At 40.4% G+C, this 20,007-nt stretch overlaps 1 long non-coding RNA gene across 3 annotated transcripts in view; it reads right to left on the bottom strand.

Annotated features, from left to right (window-relative positions):
* Positions 1-1,856: 1,856 nt before the first annotated feature.
* The window catches only part of LOC147795842 (uncharacterized), a 29,826-nt gene continuing 11,675 nt past the window's right edge, over positions 1,857-20,007 (bottom strand). The window contains exons 2-4 of one of the 3 annotated variants that reach the window (XR_015423558.1): positions 8,999-9,203; positions 5,526-5,831; positions 1,857-3,994 (exon numbers count right to left, since the gene is read on the bottom strand). This is a non-coding gene — a long non-coding RNA (uncharacterized LOC147795842). The other 2 variants (XR_015423557.1, XR_015423556.1) reach the window with 2 other exon arrangements.

Genomic DNA, 20,007 nt, shown 5'->3' with positions numbered 1-20,007 from the left:
TCGTGCATAATTATTAACGTTCCAAATACACGTACAGTATTAAAATATGAGCTTTGATTGCCATTCTCCGAGCTTTACTGAAAGCGTCACCACCACTGCATGAATGACTGGGAAACTCATGTAAATGTATTTTGCCGTTTGTACATTTTCAGTATGTCAGAAACATTAAAAAGACAGAATTACAGAAGAAATACCAGAAACAACCTTATTGGACTATGTGAATGAACCCTTCAAGCCATTTAAAGCTATCTTAAACCCATTCCATCCTTACTAGAAAATGATGCAATTTATTGACAACCTGTTCTTTTTTTCAGCTAATATATTTGTAAGCAACCAGTAATGCGAGGTTGTAACTTTTTTGGACTCTCCTCAGTCCCCTGGGATTGGATTTCAGCCAAACAGACTTGGCTTCGAAGATGCCGTCCAAGGGTGAGACGATCTGCACTGAACAGGTGTAGTGTCATTTCACGCTGTATTAGCAATGACACAGCAGCTCCAAGAAATACTCAACTTCGAAAGTTCTGCACTTTGCTTTAGGGAAGTCACTGTACCTGTGAAATGTCCTTTTTGAGTATCAATGCACGAAAACCTTCACCTCAATCAAACTTCGGACTTAATATGCACGCCCTCTGATGTAACAAGTATGTGTAGTGTAGTACATGTCTGTGTTTTGAAATAACTTCAGTGTGTTTTGACAGCTAATTGTAAAGGATGAACCTACTGCAGTTTTTAGTTCGCTGGGTTTAAATTTGGGCCTGTTGTGTTTAACTTCAGTAACTTTAGCAAGATAACATTCACAATGAACGTAATCCTCACTAACCTCCGAATTTCAGGTATATTTATAACATACTTCACTGAATGCACTCAGAAAGCAGCTCCAACCATGGTCCATTATTAGTGGAAGTATTCACATATTTGTTTTTGTAACTGGTAAAGCAGAATGAACCCTTTGTTAATTGGTAATTCGATCATATACTTTGCACTGATGTTCAAGGGATCAGAAACTTGGCTTTATTTTATGTATAATTTACAACTCAATATTAACAAAGCTGGATACACAGCACTTCATTTTAAATACCAAGAGGCCTGTTTTCCTAAAATAAGCCTGTCAGCTTGCTCGTTTTGATAATGAATTGATTGTTTATAAATAAAAATGGCAAATGATTGATTTTCCTTGTTTACAACTAAAGCATGTGATACGCCAATAGACCAATTTGAATACCATGACCAAATGGGATTCCGTAAATTTTCTTTCGAGTACTTCCGCAGCCTGGGTATCAAAGAAATCGGCAGAAATTGTGTGTGCCTAGATTCAGGCCGTGTCCGAAACGGGCTTCCAGAGCTACGACTAGGTCTATTGCCTACGCGTCTACACGCATTTTCAATGGAGTGAAGACTTAGACCTAGCTCTAGACAACAGATTCGGATTCAGCCTCAGTTTAATGAAATACGGGCGATTAACAACAGTGCGCCACCAAGAGTTTGCAACACGCTGTCCAATTATAACGCGCGAAATTTGTCGACCATTTCCAAACACGCATTGGGTCGACAAATTCTGCGCATTGTGATTGCCCAACGCGTTGCAAACTCTTGGTGACGCACTATTGTGAAACGGCCGCATTGCAGCTCGACATTTAGCAGGCGAAAATTATTGCCAGTAAGGCTATCTGTTTTGTTTTCAGAATGCACCATCTGGATTATCTGAATTAAAATGAGGGTGTTTCTTCCACTGCCATTTTTTATTATGGGAAAAAATCCATAAAGCATGAGTTTTTAGAGGTGGCTGTTTGCTAGAAATGCAAATGTCAGCATGCTACGAAATGGGGGACCCCTCCCGGGGATGAGGGTTCTCAGTCAAACGCACAATGCTATACCCTCTCATGCAACTTGGCAATAAATTTAGGAACTAATAAATCAATTTATTGACCCATAATTGCATTCCAACCAGTACTGCTGGAAAGATATTAAACCAAACCCCTTGGATCAGCCTGACATCCACTGCTGAAGTATCCAGAAAATCGATTTTTTAAAAAGTACTGCCCAACTGGTAAAGATTTTCAGTAGCAAAGGAATTAAAAAAAAAAGACTCCTCATGACTTCAGGAAAAGTAGTACAGTTTCTGGACATAGACGGGTAACATGTCTTTTTTATCCCGGGCATTGGATACGTAAAATACACCTAATCTGTCCAGAAATCCCTTTCCGCATGTTGCAAGGGTAGAAACATTTTACCATGTTACAGGGCGTTTTATATTTATCAGATTATCACACTACAGGCGGATTTTAATGCACTGCAACCAACGTGGGACAACACGCAGGCCATGCATGTCCACCTGTACCTTCCTTATACCAAAACCGATACTGCCAAATTGGGTATCTATACCGAATTGCGGTTTCGAAATTAACACATCCTGTAAAATGCGAAAGGAGAATTGTATTCAAAACAAAATGGCTACCCCCAACCATTTACGCCCATTTTAAGGGGCCATTACACATGCATTCGAGCAAAACGTATGTTAAACAATTTTTTCGTTGCTGCTCGGTTTTAATTTCGATTTTTTCCAGGAAAATTATTGTGAGATAGAATTTTCCGATTAAAGATCAAGAGGGAAAATAGTGGTTTCTGTTAGTACCTAGATTCAGAAAAGATTGTTGTAAATCCCTTTTTTTACCATTTCTAGTAGAATTTCATCTAAAAATATTCGCGAACGATCGGTATAGTTGTGTTTTATTGTTCTTGTCTTTTCAAACAACCGCATTCTTCAGTTTTGGTTCCTTTTCTTTTATAATAACTCTGTTCGCCGTGTGTCGTATAGTGCACGCAAAGGCCGTCAATCTTGCGTGTGTAACCGTGAGTTTGACAAGGTATGGGCAAACAATGGGCGAATGACAGCGCGTCCAATGCGCATTGCGCGCAGCGTCCTTGTTGCCTGCATTTGTTTACACGTGCTCCCAAAATACGTTCTGGGTTTTTGTTCTTCAGTAGTGTTATTTCTTCCTTTTTTAAGTGTTGCAGATGCAGTGTTTCGAATCTATATTTTCCAGATTTAAGTAACGAGGGGATTTTTCATATCCAAAAAGGCTTCATACCATTGTATAGCAGGAATTCTTCAACTGTAGGGGTGAAGTTGCCCATAGTTTTGGCTTTCGTCGGGCGCCACGCAGATTGCGAAATGTGCATGTGGTTCTGAATGCGTTCGGTGGTATATCTGGTGGTCAGTCTGGTTTATATGTATGCCTGCTTTCAAACGGTAATGATCATGAGAAGCTCTAATCCAAATAAGTGTCCCTTCTGGCAATTGGATGTAAACCGACCTCCACTCCATGGGCTGCGTGCACGTTCTTTACTAGCCCTAGCGCTGACTGCTATTCAGTGCGTATATACATATCACGTAAAGTGAATGGCGAGCATATTTCAAAAGCTACATGCTTTCGCCAACGTATTTTCCTGCAATTCACGCACGCGTAAATCCCGACAATACCAGGGGTAAAGATCACGTAAAGCATGGTGGGACCCAACATGGCGCGACAATATCGTACCCCTGGCAACAAGGTTGGGCGTCAACACACGTGTATCTGGTTTGTAAGTGTGACGTCACTTCAGTTTAAACCACGTCCACTGCACATAGAGTTACATGGAACCATGGAACCTGAAGTTAAGGCGCAACTTGTTTGTTCATCCAATGAAAGCGTATAATTCGTGGTGCGTGCGCGTGTATGCTAAAGTCACTTACGAATTGGATAGAGTACCGAAGCGTGACGTCATTTGGACCTTGAAGTAAAGCGCGGGTTGGTTCATGGGCTGGTTCTCGCGTACACATGATTGTGCATCTGACGTATTTAAATACTCCACAGTGAAGTCATTACCAACCAGTAACTATACAGTTTTTATAGGGTTTATGGTAGTGTCCTTTCTTTTGCCGTCTTGCAGCTGTAGGCTGTTTGTTGTTGTCGGTCAATGGTTTGCCTGATCCGCCCTGAGTTGAAGTGCAACCCTAAGCGGCAGAAGAAAGACAGATGGAAGTAAGTTTTCCAAGCGGGTTCTTGCAGGCGTTCTGCATGTACACAAAGACCATACATTAGATAAATTCGTTACTAGTACTCACCCATAATAAACGCGTGCTTACGCAGTTAGTACTTAAAAAACGCGCCGTCTTTTGTTTTGCTTGGAGCTGATTGCGGTTGTATAACCATTATTACAAAACAAAATACACTCTAAAAAGTAAAGTGCTATTTTTAGCACCTGGCGACATGGCAATAGCACTTGTTAGTGCTTGCAAAGGGACTGCAAAATTTGTGCTACATTAGCACTTGTTTAAATGTAATGGGTTAGCACCAGTCTGGGTGCTTGAAAAAAACACTTTTAAGTGTTATCACTTTTGCTCCATTTGTGCTGTTACACTTTGAGTGCTAAAACAACTCCTTGTATAGGCTGGTAAACAGCACTCATAGTGTTACTTTAGCCTACATCCAGCACGTGCAGTGCAACACACAAAACACCTTGTCGCTGTTGCACTCCTGCATTACAAAAGGGGAAAATATGACACATACTTTTGATTTAAACCTGCTCTTTTATCTTTGAATTTCAAAGAAATACAGAGTGTTTCAAGCACAATCATGTACATGCACTGGTGTACAAAATGTGGCCTAGCCTACATGACAGTACGTCATGCACCGAAGGCCTACCATAACAAGTTTTGTTTAGGTTTGCTCTATGGTTTGACGTTGCATCCTTTAAACTTAGTTAAGCAAGGGCGCTACTGAAAATGCCTTGTCATTGTTCTTTAGTACTGAAATTTCAAAGCCAAGCAAGCTGTTTCATTGGCACTGATGGAACGTGAGCGCCATTAATGCTTCGTTTACAAAACACTGTGATTATAGCAGCATTCAACTCTGCACTCTAGACTCCAGGCCTAAAGTACTTAAAGAGACTCAACAGAAACGTGAAGCGGAAAATCATTACCGATAGAGTGATTACTTGATCTTGGCAATGCCTCCGATCCGGTGATATGTAGTGATGCCTAGCTTCATGAACCGCCAGTTATACCACATGCATCGAATTACGCTCGCGAGGTGTAATGACGTCACACCATTGGTGCTAATGAAGCACATGTTGGTGCACCAATCTCCTGGTAGATCGCCTTTAGGTGCTCTGCGCTTGAGGCAGCACTGCTCAACCATCCAGGAATTCAGTCCAGGTGCTAAAACATGCAGAGCTACACTTGAAGTGTAATACACGCATTAAACTTATTTTCAGCACCCAGTTTTCTGCACCTAATCGTTTCTGAATCCCGGCTTGTGCGTTATGTGCTATAATTAGCATTCGTGGCGCAAGTTTCAACTCAGCACCCGTTTTTAGCATTTCATTTTTTTTAGAATGTAACTACACACACTTTGTCAAATAATCTCCTGGCGCCATTAAATAATTTTATTCAAATATATGCGAATCATATTCACGATAATAGTTGTTTGTATCTCCCTCAGCAAAAACAGAAAACAATAGAACTTGAGTGAGCCAAAACTCACTGAACGAAACACTTAAACAGAAGTTGCAGTCTGCGTCTTAATGTTGCTGTAGGGGTATTCCATTCTACACGCATGCATGTCAATTTAGCGAAAGGGCGATCATGGCCACAAATCTCCTTCAAAGGTTTCATCATCAGGAAGCCCATCACGGCTAACTCGGACCGTCCTCGTGGGTATCGCCTCAAAGATTACGTGGGTAGCCCCTCTTGAGCCTCGCTGCCTTGCGTAAATATTGTTTCTAGGCTTATCCGGCGTCCCGGCTGTAAGAATGGTCTGTCGAAATCTGCCCTGGCTGCCGATGCAAGTCTGTCCAGGCAAAGGGAGATTTAATGGCAAAGTAATTAAGTGGCATCTGCCGTTTAAGAACAGGGCCTGATTTCTACTACGAGCCTAGGGTATAAAGGGCAAAATTACAATGCCTCCCTGAGGATTTTTTTTTTCATCAACTGCTGGATGGGAATTAAAAAGGCGAAATGGCATCATCCAAGTAGAACCAAATGGATAAAAAATGAACTTTACCTACGGGAAACTACTTACCAGAAGAAAAGTAGTTTTCGGTAGTCATTCAAGCTTCCTAAATTTTTTAATTTTTCTAATTGAACAATATGAAGTCAATTTGGACCACAAATGCGGTTGTCATCTCACAATGAAATCATTTTCCTATTGCCATAAAACAACATTTACATGTAAAATCCCAAATATTCTTACTAACTAGAAACAATACGTCCGAAATGTACAATAATAAAATGGAAACTGTGATGCAAATCTAGCAGAAAATATGAAACATGCATTTTTACAAAACTCCATGGAAATTGTTCATAATAAAAGTTCCTTGCAGTTAAAATGAAAAGGAAAAATCGAGGGTACGATTTTAATGCCCCAGAAAAGCTTGAAATATAACTTAAAAATAATTTCCCTACAGTCTTTGCTGCGTACTTTTACTCCTAAACTTTTTTACCGCATTTGATAACAATAATTCTGCAGAAAGTAAGTAGTGTACAAGCAGGGGATAGTAGCTAATGGATTTTACCGACCTGGAACTGGCAAATGTCGATTTCTCGTTAAATAAATAATAAACATTTCCTAAATCAGATCACTACTTTAATCGGTGTGTTTTTAGATTCATAAAAAAAAACTGTTTCACCGGTTTAAAACAAAAGCAGGGGCATCTGACAAGGCAGGAATTCCTGGATTACTTTAACCCTTAAAGAGTCTAAGACATGTCTTACGATCTTTTCCACGCAGCAGTTAATCGAGTAGTCTTTTAATTTGCTCAGTTTCTCCTTAAGAAAACAATGATGCTACGTTTCAAACGGTGAACGGCAGTGGTTGTTAAACAACCACTGAACCTCGCTTTGCACTCGTGATTCCACGACAGCCATCGAGAAAATCTTCACTCTGCCCCCGCGGCCACTCACGAGGAGCCGAGTGGCCTACTGCGCGCGGTGCTTGTCTTTTCCCTTCCAAGGCTAAGACGAGTCATGACTTCTGATCGAGCGAGTGCATTGTGAATAAGTTAAGAGACAACTGGAAGGATAGAATAGATGACTTTCTATTGAAAAATGGTTCTTCTATAAGATCGACGAATTCTCACGTTATTTAATAAAAAATCGACATTAAAATATCAGTGGCGTAGCTAAGATTTTACTGGTGGGGGGGCACAAGGCGGACACCAGCATCTTAAGGGGGGCACCAGCTTTCAGTGATGTGGCTTTTTGAGGGCAGGTTTTTGTTAGCCTTGCTCAATATCCATTCATTTTTAGTGTGGAGGGGCACCTGGGGGGTACCGGGAATTTGTGTGTGTGTGGGGGGGATACGTCACTTCAAGCTATGTCGACCTAATTCGCAGTATCAAATCCTGAGGGTTTGAAAAGGGTGAACTGTTTAAAATTGTACTTATACGAAATTAAATCGTTTATCACGAATAAAAAAGAACAGATATTGTAAACCTGCCGAGATCATAGGGATCTATGCCATTAGATCTGGCAAAGTTGGAACCTGCTGAAAATGTCAAAATGTTGAACATAATTAAACTCAAGCACATTTCACTAAAAATATTTCATGACGTAAAATTCGCTTCCTTTCGAACTTGCACGAGTATGAACCAGCCTATGGACTAAATAGAGTTTTTGTTATTCTTTATAGCTCTGGAGAGCTTATTATTATTCAATAAATGTTGATATTACTAATACCTGCTGGGGAAAGGAACTACAACAACCTCTTAGCTTGTTGCTCTTAAAGTGTATATTCTGACGAAACAATTCTGGAAGAATGTTTTTTTCGCTTTGTGATGAAACACCGTAGAAAACTGTGTGAGTCGCAATACATGAAGATTCAGATGATTTTCACATAACAACGGCATTAAAGCAAATTAAAGAATATTTTTCGTTTGGACTTTGTAGATTTTTGAGGTTATATTATGAATGATGTGGATTTATTAACAAGCTCTTTTTTATGAAGAGGTATTTTATTTGTAATTTTGCTTCCTTTACCTTCAAAAAGTAGTCCCTTACCTAATGACTAGTGTAAGCGGAATACCTAGAGTCTGTGGTGTAATTGCTTGTATTATGGTTCCAAGTTTCACTACCGAGAAATTGGGATCTGTATGTAATGTTGCGATATTTATCACATCACCTCCCCCAGAAGCCCTTACTTGGAACTGATAAGTGAATGAGGAAATAATCTCGGAAGCATAAAAAGCAACCCTCCGAAAAGCACTGGTAGAAAAAAAATGGATTTTTTCCACGTGTGCAAGGGCAGCTGGTGCAGGTGGCTACTAGAATGCTTTACGGCTGGACCGAGGGTTGACACCAGCGATCCACGCGTTCACCAGCTACAAAAATCCTGTCAACAAGAACTACGCGGTCGAGATTCCCCAAGGAGAAAATCAGTTGGTGATTTGAGAGTGAAAGAATTCAATTTCCCTCACACTGATGACGTCAACAGGCCCGAGATATGTATTTAGTCGTGGTTGCATGCACTATATTGCAGAAATACAAGTATATTCTCTATTGCAGATATGATTTGTACAAATACACGTTATACAAGAAATTATACATTTTCTCTGCAATGCAAGAGTCACAACATCGTTAATTTAAAACAAGAATAATTGCATTCTTTTCGAGACAGATTCTGCGGGAATGAAAACATCAGACCTCGTTAAAAGCTTTTCAACAGAAACTAATTAATTAATTTAGATTTCGTCTTCGAATGCAATAAACAACATTTAAGCAGACCTTTTTAGCTTGCTTAGCAAGTGTACATTAATGCAAGCCAAAGATAAAAACAAAGATCGGAGCAGATAGTCCGCGCTCATCACTTTTCATTGCTGGTAATGATCTTTGATTGAGAACTTAAGGGATCCTTATAGTTCACTGTATCAAGAACCGATGGAGGCCCGAAAAGAGGTGACTAGTCTGTATCAAGAAGATATTGCCCAGCGGACCCTAAAAAAACATCTATTATAGGCTTACCTGTAACCATGTAGAGTGTGGAAGTGGAGTAACTGCAAGTGAAATCTTTTTGCTGCTGTTGCCGCTCTATGTTTTTGATCAGTTGTTGGTGTTTGTTATTGTCATAGCTTGCTGCGTTTGGTGCTCTCATTTCTCTACACACTGCAGTTCTTGCTGCTCTTACTTCTCTTGTTAATGTTTCTCTTGCCTATTCTTCTCAAAGTACCTGCCAAACCGAATGAGGAATACACATCAAAATTAATATACAGTTGAATTTAGATAATGAAAAACGCCAGATCCTGCATCAGTGCTTTGATGTTTGCCCTTTTGCAAATAATGTTTTAATTGCATAATGTATTTATTGGTCACGACGGCAAAATGCTTCACTTAGATGCAAAACGAACTTTGAATTTTGAAATGATACCTATTTCCTGACGAGATATCGGTTGATTAAAAAACAAGAAACGATAAAGCTTATGAACGGGCATTATGCAGGTATGTCCCACTATAAGGCTACACGAACTGTCACTCATTTTGCGCATAAACTAATTATCTTGACAATGTCTTTAATAACGACCCCATAAGACTATTAGATGTACATCATTCCACGATCCTGTCTCTGCCCAGTTCAGGTGTCCTTTTCAAAAGATTTGTCTTGTCTTCATTGCCATTTTCGATTCAGCACAACCTTTCAAGGCTCTGTGTAAGTTTGTATATTCAACGTGCATTTCTGGGAATTGCAACAGGAGGGATATTCTTCTCCCATGAAACCTTCTTGAAATCAAATATGATGTGCGCAATCCATACTCCTAGCGCTTCTTCTTCTTTGTAGATTACCCATCACTTCCATGTAAACAGAAGTCACAACCATAGCAAAACACAGTAAACAAGCAGAATACATCGTGCCTTTCCATTACAATGCTCTTCCTTGTGTTGTATCATAAATCAATTATTAATCAACCAAAAAGCATTTGGCATCCATGCAATTTGCTTGCTACTGTCGTACAGTGGACCCCCCCAAATGCGTACTTTTAACAAATGTGATGTCAACGTTTCAGGAGAAAAATATATATCAAAGAACAAAAAACCCAGTTTCCCCTAAAGAGATTTGAAGCAGTGAAACAAGAACTGTGTTATACGATGAGACGGTAGCGAAGCCATTACTTTTGTCATACGTGAATACATTCTAACTTCCCTAAATTTTTCATGAGAATGGCTTCGCCCGGCACTGGAAGAGAAAAATTGGGTCCTGTCTTCCTTGGAGACTCATACTTAGGAGCAAACTAATAGGCGAAATACATCATTGTACTGTGGCGACTGTGTCGTCGCTAAAGGTCATCTCTTTTATTGACATATCATCTTCTGTTATTAATTATGCGATGTCTTAAATTTTTCATGATACTCCGAAATGGCCAATTGTAGAGTTTTTATGATGTGGATTCTTTTTTAGCGTAGGTAATATATGTCTATAATGCGGTGTCAATAGGACTCGGATAAGCAACCGTATGCAAGTGTGTATTTCAATTAGGTCAGCACGTGTATCTACTCGATTACAAACACACCGTAACATTTTGCAGGGTCGGAGAACGCAAAATATATACTTTAAATTTCCATTTTCTCTTACAATTAACTTATGTACGGTTGAAGGGAAAACAATGAATTTAGTCCATTTGTGTCTCAAACATGAAAAAACACCATTGAGAATAAAACAATGCTACTGTCCCAAAAATTGCATAATTAGGAGTTGGTGGTTTCGTAATCCAAACAATAAGAAAAGGTTGGCGTTATTGGTTGAATTTTAAACGCCGTGTAAAGCAATTAGGTAACAGCTGACTTAATTTTTTTCCTGTAACTCTGGGAGTAAAGATTGGACAACCAGAACTGACGCCCAGAATTGATATCAGTTCTAAAATTAAACAACATATACATCCTAATGCCCGTCTTAAATGCTACAGTAAACAGAACTAGTCACTATGTTATGCCAGTGATGTTGCCGGTTAATGTCGAAGCTTAAGCCATTTCTCAAAATTTGGCGTTGCGGTTCCAGTTCTTTCCCGGGTGGCCTAACATTTCTGGATTTGTATCCTTGTGGAGACATGGCTTTGTTCGAACGATTTTCAAACTCTTTAGGCGACCAGTTAAAACACTCCCGTGCTTGAAGTTGTTGTTGTTTCTATAAACACGGAGGGGGGGTGCACAGCATAATTCGTCTTGAACACGTACACAAGGTCATGCTCAATATATTTACACCAGAAGGTGAAGACGGACACAATGCTGAGGGTTTGAGCTTTTAGATTTTCAGATTAAATACTTTGGGAATGCGAGTTCAACAGAATCCTCAACGGCAACGACCAATTGACCGCATTCTCAAAAGCCGACGAAATCCGTCAGTCACGTATGTGTACTGCAGCGATGGTTGGAAGGCAAGGTCAGGGACCTGTCTTACAATCATCGTGCACGCCCGACTCGAAAGAATAGACACCGCGCGTTCTGCAACACGCTTTCGCGTTTGGCACACTGAATCTTTTGGTATCTCCTTTTTAAAGAGTGTAAGTCGAATATTAAGATGTTCTAAATAAGCATTTTGCTCAAAATGTCTTCGCTTTACGGCACAACTGATGCGCATCGTGAAAACTGGATGCCGAAAATGCCGATGCACGTGACATCCGTAGGAAATGACGTCTTTTGAGAGATTTATGGGGTACGTTAATTCGCACGCCCTGTTGTATATAGTTGTGTTGACTCCTAAATGCAGGCAAATGGTGCTTGCGCACGCATTACACTCGGATCAAGCGTATACTCGTACTGTGACTGAGGGCATGCTCTCGCTGACGCTAATTCACAGATTTCACTTCTAGACTTTGAGTGTTTGGAAATACTCGTGTTAACACAAATAGCACGCTCGAACCCACCTATAGTCTCACTGGTATAGTAAAGGTGGATGTGGAGTGACGGGCACAAATTCGAAAAGTTGGAATGAATTATTTGCCTGAATTCAGTAATTTCAAACACGATTGAATGCTTGCTTTGTGTTCATGGTCAGCATTAATGATCTAGGTTAGTGATATCCCCGCTGCATTTTTCTATAGGAATAAGTGTGCACTAGGTATGTTGGAGTCAAAGAAGCCCCAATGCACCTTAAAACTGCGCTCTTGTACGCTCAGGTTTGATTGTTTCATGATTGACAGTACAGGAATAATGGGACCATACCGGTATCCCATCGACGTTTCTTGTACTTGAAAGGATATAGAAACCAAATAATTCTTTAACTATAATGGGTAAACAGACATTGCACACTTGGTCTTTTTTATGACATATACAATAAAATGAAAAAAACTGCCCTGTTTAATTTTTTCACAAAGACGGCCATGTTTGAAGCAATGAGAGCAGCTTTTGGTGTCAGTTGACCAAACCAAACGTCCCGTTGTTCAAACAATTCGCTGTTTGTTTTTTAATTGAAAAGCATTAACATATACAAGTGACATGAGTACAGTGTTCCAATCCTAGTGTAGCCGTTTTGGACGACAATACAGCCGGTACATTCTCTTGGTAAAGGAATTCATTACGAATAAACCCTGTGAAGTTTAAATGTATGATTTGTTGTAGCAGTCGCTTGCAGTTTCGCATCCACCGTGTGTCTGCCTGAGTGTTTTCAGTATGTCAGTGGGAAGTGTAACTAATATCATTTTGTCCTGACCTGTCTCGCTAAAAAGTATGTCATGTCATAAAAATGGATATCAAAACAGCTGTAAAAGGCACTGGAAAAACACCACCATGATTGGGTGTTGCAAGTACGGTTGGTTTTTTCCAGGTTGTTGGAACGTTGTTGCCCTAGTTTCCTACCATCAGCCAACCTTTGATTTTATTGCTTGTGCCTTTTTCACACATTCGCGGATTTTTCTCACATCCCACAAGACGTTTCGATATGTGCAATGTCCTTTCTGGACTAATTCTCATTTTTTTCCAATGGACTTATCCTAACCAACTTCAACGACAGTAAAAAAAATACACCTTGTTTACAGTTTGAACCTTAGCCATAGGGGGTCATAATGGATGTTTATTTCATATAAGGGTTGGGTTGTCCTTGGGTGCTTCGGAAGTAGTACTCAAAACTGGCACCCGATTTTCAACAAAACACCATTTTATGATTGAAACGTGTCATTAACTGTCTTCCTCGAGTGGGCACACTGCCTTGTCATCTCTATGACGGCTATCTGGTCCAGAACACGTTGTTTACAGGAAGTTCCTGCAACGGTTGACAAACTGTACCACTCAAAGGGTCAGTTTTGTTGTACACGGTGCGCTCGTTCATTTTTTTCACGAGTGGACTCGGGCTTGACTCATACCTATCGTCTCGCCGTGTTTGACACCGTGACACCACAGCGATCATCCCCTAGTCAGGGTTGAACTGTGTATGCTAATAGAACGCACCCCAAGTATTTAATGCAGGGCTGCTGACATAATGCGGGCTCATCCAAAGTGCAAGTTCACGGCCGAGATTGTATACCTTCATGCACGTCGGTGGTAGTAACCACGGGGGGGGGGCGTTAGGGGCTGTACGTCACCGATGGCCAAGCGTGCCTTTTCCACTGTTTAAAAACACACACAATTGTTAAAAAAAGGAAGCAGAAGAAAAGAGACAAGAAATTTCCCGTTTCAAAATACAATCTTCCCATTTTCTGAATACAAAGGTGTTGTATTCATTTGTGGGCATACGTGCATAATTATGAATTAATTAGTGATGAGGTCTTTAGTGTAAATGTACTACCTTTACATGTGTTAGCTTCATGTCGCACAGTACAACCTTGGCATACGTGTACATTGTTTTGACCGCTGAACCAAAGAAAAGTACACTAATGTAGGGTTAAAAGACGTTGTGTGGACTCGTCCACGTCCACACAATGTTTCCCTCTCCTAAAGATAGCTTCAGCGGCAATCCGAGACGAACAGTCCAGGAAATTAGCATCACTTCCAGCAAAACAAGAGAGAGAGAGAGAGAGAGAGAGAGAGAGAGAGAGAGAGAGAGAGAGAGAGAGAGAGAGAGAGAGAGAGAGAGAGAGAGAGAGGAGAGAGAGAGAGAGAGAGAGAGAGAGAGAGAGAGAGAGAGAGAGAGAGAGAGAGAGAGAGAGAGAGAGAGAGAGATTAAAACAAAAATCTTCCCTTTTTTTAAACAGAGGTATGCACAAAGAAGGTACGTAAAACAACCGTTTTACAGTCCCCTTTTGAAATTTAGACGTTATGGGACCAAAAGTTATGTGGGCAGATTTTGGTCCCACACCACGGTTTCGAAATTCCTGAAATTGTTGTCCCCTAGACGTGGGAAGGTCTGGCCACGGCCATACAGTGAGTCTGCTCGTTGTATGAATGCTTCGGTCCATGAAGGAGAGATACGGTCACACGTTGGTGGTGCATTTGTGTTGAACTATCCCCTCAGGGTGTATGGAGCTCCACGGTAACTTGTTTCGACAGGACAATACCTTCTGTAGTCTCGACGCTGACCAACGTTCGAACAAGGATGACGAATTCTGAAGTCCCGTAGGAAAGCGTGGGGTAAAAAAAAACATGACGTCATCTGTACTAGTTTTGGCCCTAAGACGCCTATGCTTGATAAAGGATCATGCATAAATCCTCCATGATTGGACCAGTTTGCCTTCTAGTGTTAACGTACTTCGAAATCAAATCAAGTAGGAGCAGTTTAGCTTTATTTCTGTTATCTCCTATGCTTTCTCAAGGAACCAATATCGTGGTAACCCCTAACACTATGCGAGACTACTGGTATCAAATAGGAAGCCGTCGTTTATTCGAATGTATTCATATTTACACCAAACATATGCATCCATCGCTAGTGATAACTGACGATTACAGTCATCAAACTTTGTAGTCCTATTTAATTAAGGGAAGAGTACAATTTCCATGTACTTCATTTGTACACAGCGCTCGTTTGCAACAACAAAAGTTCTCAAAATCCAAAGAAGGGTGCATTACAACTTACCTTATGAAGTTTGAGCTCAGTGAATGCTGTACATTCCAGGAAAAAATTTCTTGGATGTCGATTACAATCAAAAGTTGCCGAGTCATGTTTCGAGTTTTCTTTTGAATGCAAAGTTCAGTGCACGCTCTCAGTCGACCAAGGCTACAATTTGTCCCATATTGAACCGACGAATTATGCAAACTGCGTGTCGTGTCAAAGCATGCCCACGCTTCGTCGAATTAAGAGCAAACTAACGGCAATTTCCTGGCGCCTTCAGGCGCATTGTTGAAATGGCTTTTTAACTGTTGTCTTCAAAATGGCAGTTTGCTAGAAAGAATAATGTCACATTTAGTTCATTTCCCTCACTATGCTTAACCAATAATTTTGTCAGTTACATTGTGGATTGCTGCTAAATACACTGTACCGTTGAATTATCAAGTACCGCGTTTACACGAGACCGACTCTTGGCATACAGACGTGACAACATCTTCACGCAATGCAGTGTCCAGTACTGGCAAATTAAAATGAACAGTTGTTGCACGAAAAACTCAAAGCCTGACTTTAGTGGTCTGACTAGCATCACTTTGTAGCACGATTTTCCCTCATATAAAACCCTAATATTTCCACACGGACCCAGTTTCAGTAGCCAGCGAAATAATTCTGTCCTTCCTCGCATGACTGAACCCGAACTTGGAGGGCAAATAAACAGGTTTATGCGTAGTTCTGGGTTTACTGCAGTGAAAACGTAGGGGGACCGTCCCGGGCAATAACCTTACTTCATGGAGAGCAAAGATCTGGACTTTACTGGAAGGGCTTGGTAGAAACTTGTAAACACTCTGCCGCGTACTTTTAAGGTATCTTACGATACACGAGATGCGATACCGCGCTGCAAACTGCCTCGCGTGCATTGATATGATTTGACTGCCGTTTACATAACATGGTAAAAATCTCCTGCAAATAGGACAAATCAGATTATTTAATTGCCACATAATCGCTAATACGCGACTGCATAAAAACCAAACCAACCACATTTGAAAAGACGAGAGTTTTCGACGAACTGCCTTGTTGGTGATGTTTAAGTATTTCCTAATATTTGGGGGTTTTTGGACTGCTTTTAAAATGATACACATTTCTTTCAGTGTAAACAAATCTAGACGGGGCGTGGTTAACCTTTGATCAAGTGGTCCAGAACTATCAATTTTCTAGTGTATATACTGCCAACGCTTCTTCAACCCTCATAGTAACTCCCGTGAGACTTCTATGTTATACTATGTTACTTTTAAGTGATCAACTTTGCTGATCTCATTAGCATAAAAGTACTCTCAACAGTTTCTTTTGAAAAAAAAGTTTGACCGAAAATATTGATGGATTGTGGAAATATAGGACCGGATCAACTTCCTTGGTTTGAGGGCTTCCATCAGAGGCAAAGTTGATAAAATCACGGATGGAAAACAGTCTTCAGTGTCCAAGGACGTAGAGGGGAGCTATTTGAACAATCGCTGGCCTCGGAACTATCACTTTTGGAGGAGCAAGTTTTGCTTGAATAATCAAAAATATAATTGGCAAAGCCACCAAATATTGAAAATAAATGGAAAGTCTAAAGTCAAGAAAAAAAAGGTGTTTAAGAAACTCCAGTATTATAAACGTCCCGCTGTAATCTGGCAGGAGAGCAGAGTTGAACCAACAACATGTGGTGTTCAGAACCCATTTCATTTTATGAGGTGATTCTATTCTATTCTGTGCAGGCAGAAGTGTTGACCTTTTTGAACCACAGATATCGTAATGAAAAAAAAAATGGACTGGCAGTGCACCGAGTGAAACTACCGGAGCCCACTTTACCGTGTCGAATACAGAGGCGATGGTTGGCTGTTTGACATTGTAAGTATTGATGCTACGAACAAATATGCATTTGGCACGGTTTGAGGGCCGCCAGTGGTTTCAATGACCTTCGTGAGATGATTAAATTAAGATATTTATGGGTCACGATTTTTTTAACATAATTAATGAGTTCGTGCATGTCACCATGCTAAGTTCCGGGACACATAATGCAGCTGTAGGAAAAGTTTGTTAAAATGCATTGGCGATGCCTAATAACGATGTTCAGTCCTCAACACTGACATTTGTGGCGAAGTTTTCTTTGAACCAGGAACAATTTCTGTGAGACAGTTCCAGACAGTTATACTGTACTTTGAACAATCATAAATAATTCCACGTTGATAGTACTCAGTTTTGGCTTCTCAAGCTAAGTTCTACCCTTTTACATGGCACTTTATATTTATTCCACGCGGTATTTTCACAAGCTCAATGGCGGCCCCTGTTGTTTTGTTTCTTCATTATTTCTATTATTTCCTCAACAATCCAAGGGCATGGATTTTTACGAACTTTCTTTTTCAGAAGTTGCACATTGTCATCGACTGTAGCCATAAAAAGAGTAATCAATGAGTCAGGGTGCCATGTCCACTTCATCAATATCACCAGTAGCATCCCAAAAAAGATTACCTATGTCATCTTTGTTTTTGGTTTGGTTTGGTTTGGTTTGTTTTGTTTTGCTCATCTACAGGTTGGTAAAATAATGGCACCAGACGCAATATCTAAACAATTTGGTATTCTCATAAAAATCTTTCAGGGCATAGATAAAAAAGTCACCTAACATTGTAATCGGGTTAAATATTAGAACGGGGGTCTGTTTGTTTCACGCCGATCCGGATCGCGATCAATGATCTAATTGTCGGTTCATTGACACCAGAGCTCGCACAATGGATAGCGGAAACCTGCTTTGGGATCACTGATCGCGATCGACGTCCGTGTGAAACAAAAAGCTAAGTCACTAACGGTGTTACTCTGGTCTGTGACCTTAGTTAAAGCCACAATAAGCTGGTTAACCCAGTTGAAATAGTTTGATATAGCAAATTATAATAGTGGGTATCACTTTAATACTGGGGTGGGGAATCATACCGGTACTTCAAATCGCCCAAAATAATTTTTCATTCAAACATCAGATACACGATCCACATTTTTCTGGAACTGAAATTCTACGCTGCTCTAGGAGGCTTGCAAAAGAGCCAGAAAGGTAGAGAGATGGATAAAATTACCTCAAAGCAGACGTTCTCTGAACCATCTCATTCTAAATCATAAGCTTGGTGCTGAATTTGTTAGAGAGTATGATTATTCCTCACAAAACCTATTTCTATCTATGCAATAGATATTAAGCCCGTATAATTTCAGCATTGAAAATTTGTGAAATCGCACAAAGTTTCATTGAGGGAAATTTGATCCCAAAACTTAGTTTTAAAGCAACATTCACAAGGAATCATTTTTTTTCTGGACAAGACTGTGGATTCTAAGGTGAGCGTATTTAATTGAAGGATTTTGTTTGTAATGGTTGGATAAAGCATTTAACAAGGTTTGGTTAGGACCCCACATCATATGCTGGTACCGTCAGTCCACTTGGTTACTTAGGGAGGCCAGAATTGACGGCCACTTTTATGAGATTTCAGCAGTTACAACTCGAGTGCTGCGCAATGTACTCATGCACGAATAAACCCACTAATAATCACCTGAACACGAGTATATATTCAACTCTATTTTTAAAATACTTTTGTTGTGCCTGGATAAGTGTCGGTTTAAACTAATTGCTGAAAATCGTTACACTCTGGTTACACGGTGTAGGCGAATCAACTACATTGTCTCAAGGCCTAGCCGTTTATTGATGCATGTATCGGTACAGTAAAGGAAACCTTGTGATTCTGCAGTCAAAATGTTTAACTTTTTTTACCCACTCTTTGTTTAACAATCCCCCCCTCAGAATGGCGTTTTTCAAAATTCGGACGTGCTAACAGCTTGACCCACCCTGGATTCTCGACAACAAATCTCGTTGAACATCATAAGCGTTGGCGTCGCTAGCACATCCCCCATTAGTCAGGTTTGTCTGCAGAATTACGGTGCACTCGGCAAGACAGATGAAAGGAAGGTGAAAGGAAGGGGGTGGTCGCGTCGCGCAAGTGTCAGCCTTGAGCATTAAAGCACCATTACACTCATGACATTTGCCGACGATCCGTCAACAAAATACATGAAGACACCCCCCCCCCTTTGACAATGGTCTAGCAACTAACGCAACGTGGGCAAGGAAGAAAAACGAAAGAAATGGTGTCGGAATCTACTTAGTCTGACTACCTGTATATCTATACGGATCGAGATTACAATCGGGAACAGAAACGGATCACATTGAAACCAGTTCTATAGTGGATATGCAATTCACTAAACGGTGGAGTTGGACATATTTCAGTAGAAAATCCTCCCACGACAAAAAACTATGTTTTCAAGCCGATCTTCCTTTACGGGAAAGTGCTTTATGAATACTTCTTGAGTGGGAATTTAAATAGGAAGGAAACCTGTTTGTGCAAATTCTGTCCAAGATAGCAAGATATCAGCATGAAATATACACCAGTACCACAGATGAAAATGAGATTGCCCATTACTTGTCTCTTCAACAGCTCAGAAATGACCTAACGATAAAGGAAACTGGCTATTAGTCGTAAATGTCAATTGATGCACTGCTTTCTTTGATGGGAGAAGTGCCTTGCTCCCAAGTTTATTACAGTGATGTGTCTTCTTGGTTTCGAGTGACACGTACAGCTGCCTGAAACCAGCGTGGACAAAAGTCCACTCAACCGGAACAGTATTTTATTCCAATCGTTTCAGGATGATTATGTTGTGCAGGTGAGGGAACATCACCTGGCTGACATGTCTATCACCCTAAGGGGGGAAATGTGTGACATACAAGGGAAGTGGATGCTTCAAGATTGTCGGGAAACAACTTCTGTCGATGCAATGTCACTCATGTGGCGCTGTGTCACTAAATGATTGGCTAACAGAGGCATATTGGTCCTTTCGGCCTTAATGTCCTTTTTTTTCTGGAAGGGGCATGGCTAATTCGACAGTCACCTTTGTGTTACGCCAGGTTACTCTGTAACAAATGGGGCATCAAGACACGTAGTTATCTCCCAATTTACAATTTTTCAGGGGAATTTCTTAAATAGGCTATATTTGGTGGAATAAT

Source organism: Acanthaster planci, linkage group LG20 (assembly GCF_054643075.1).
Source record: "Acanthaster planci isolate LZ-2023a linkage group LG20, COTS_SCS, whole genome shotgun sequence".
In the NCBI taxonomy this organism is placed as follows: domain Eukaryota; kingdom Metazoa; phylum Echinodermata; class Asteroidea; order Valvatida; family Acanthasteridae; genus Acanthaster; species Acanthaster planci.
This window is presented reverse-complemented; position numbering and strand designations above follow the sequence as displayed.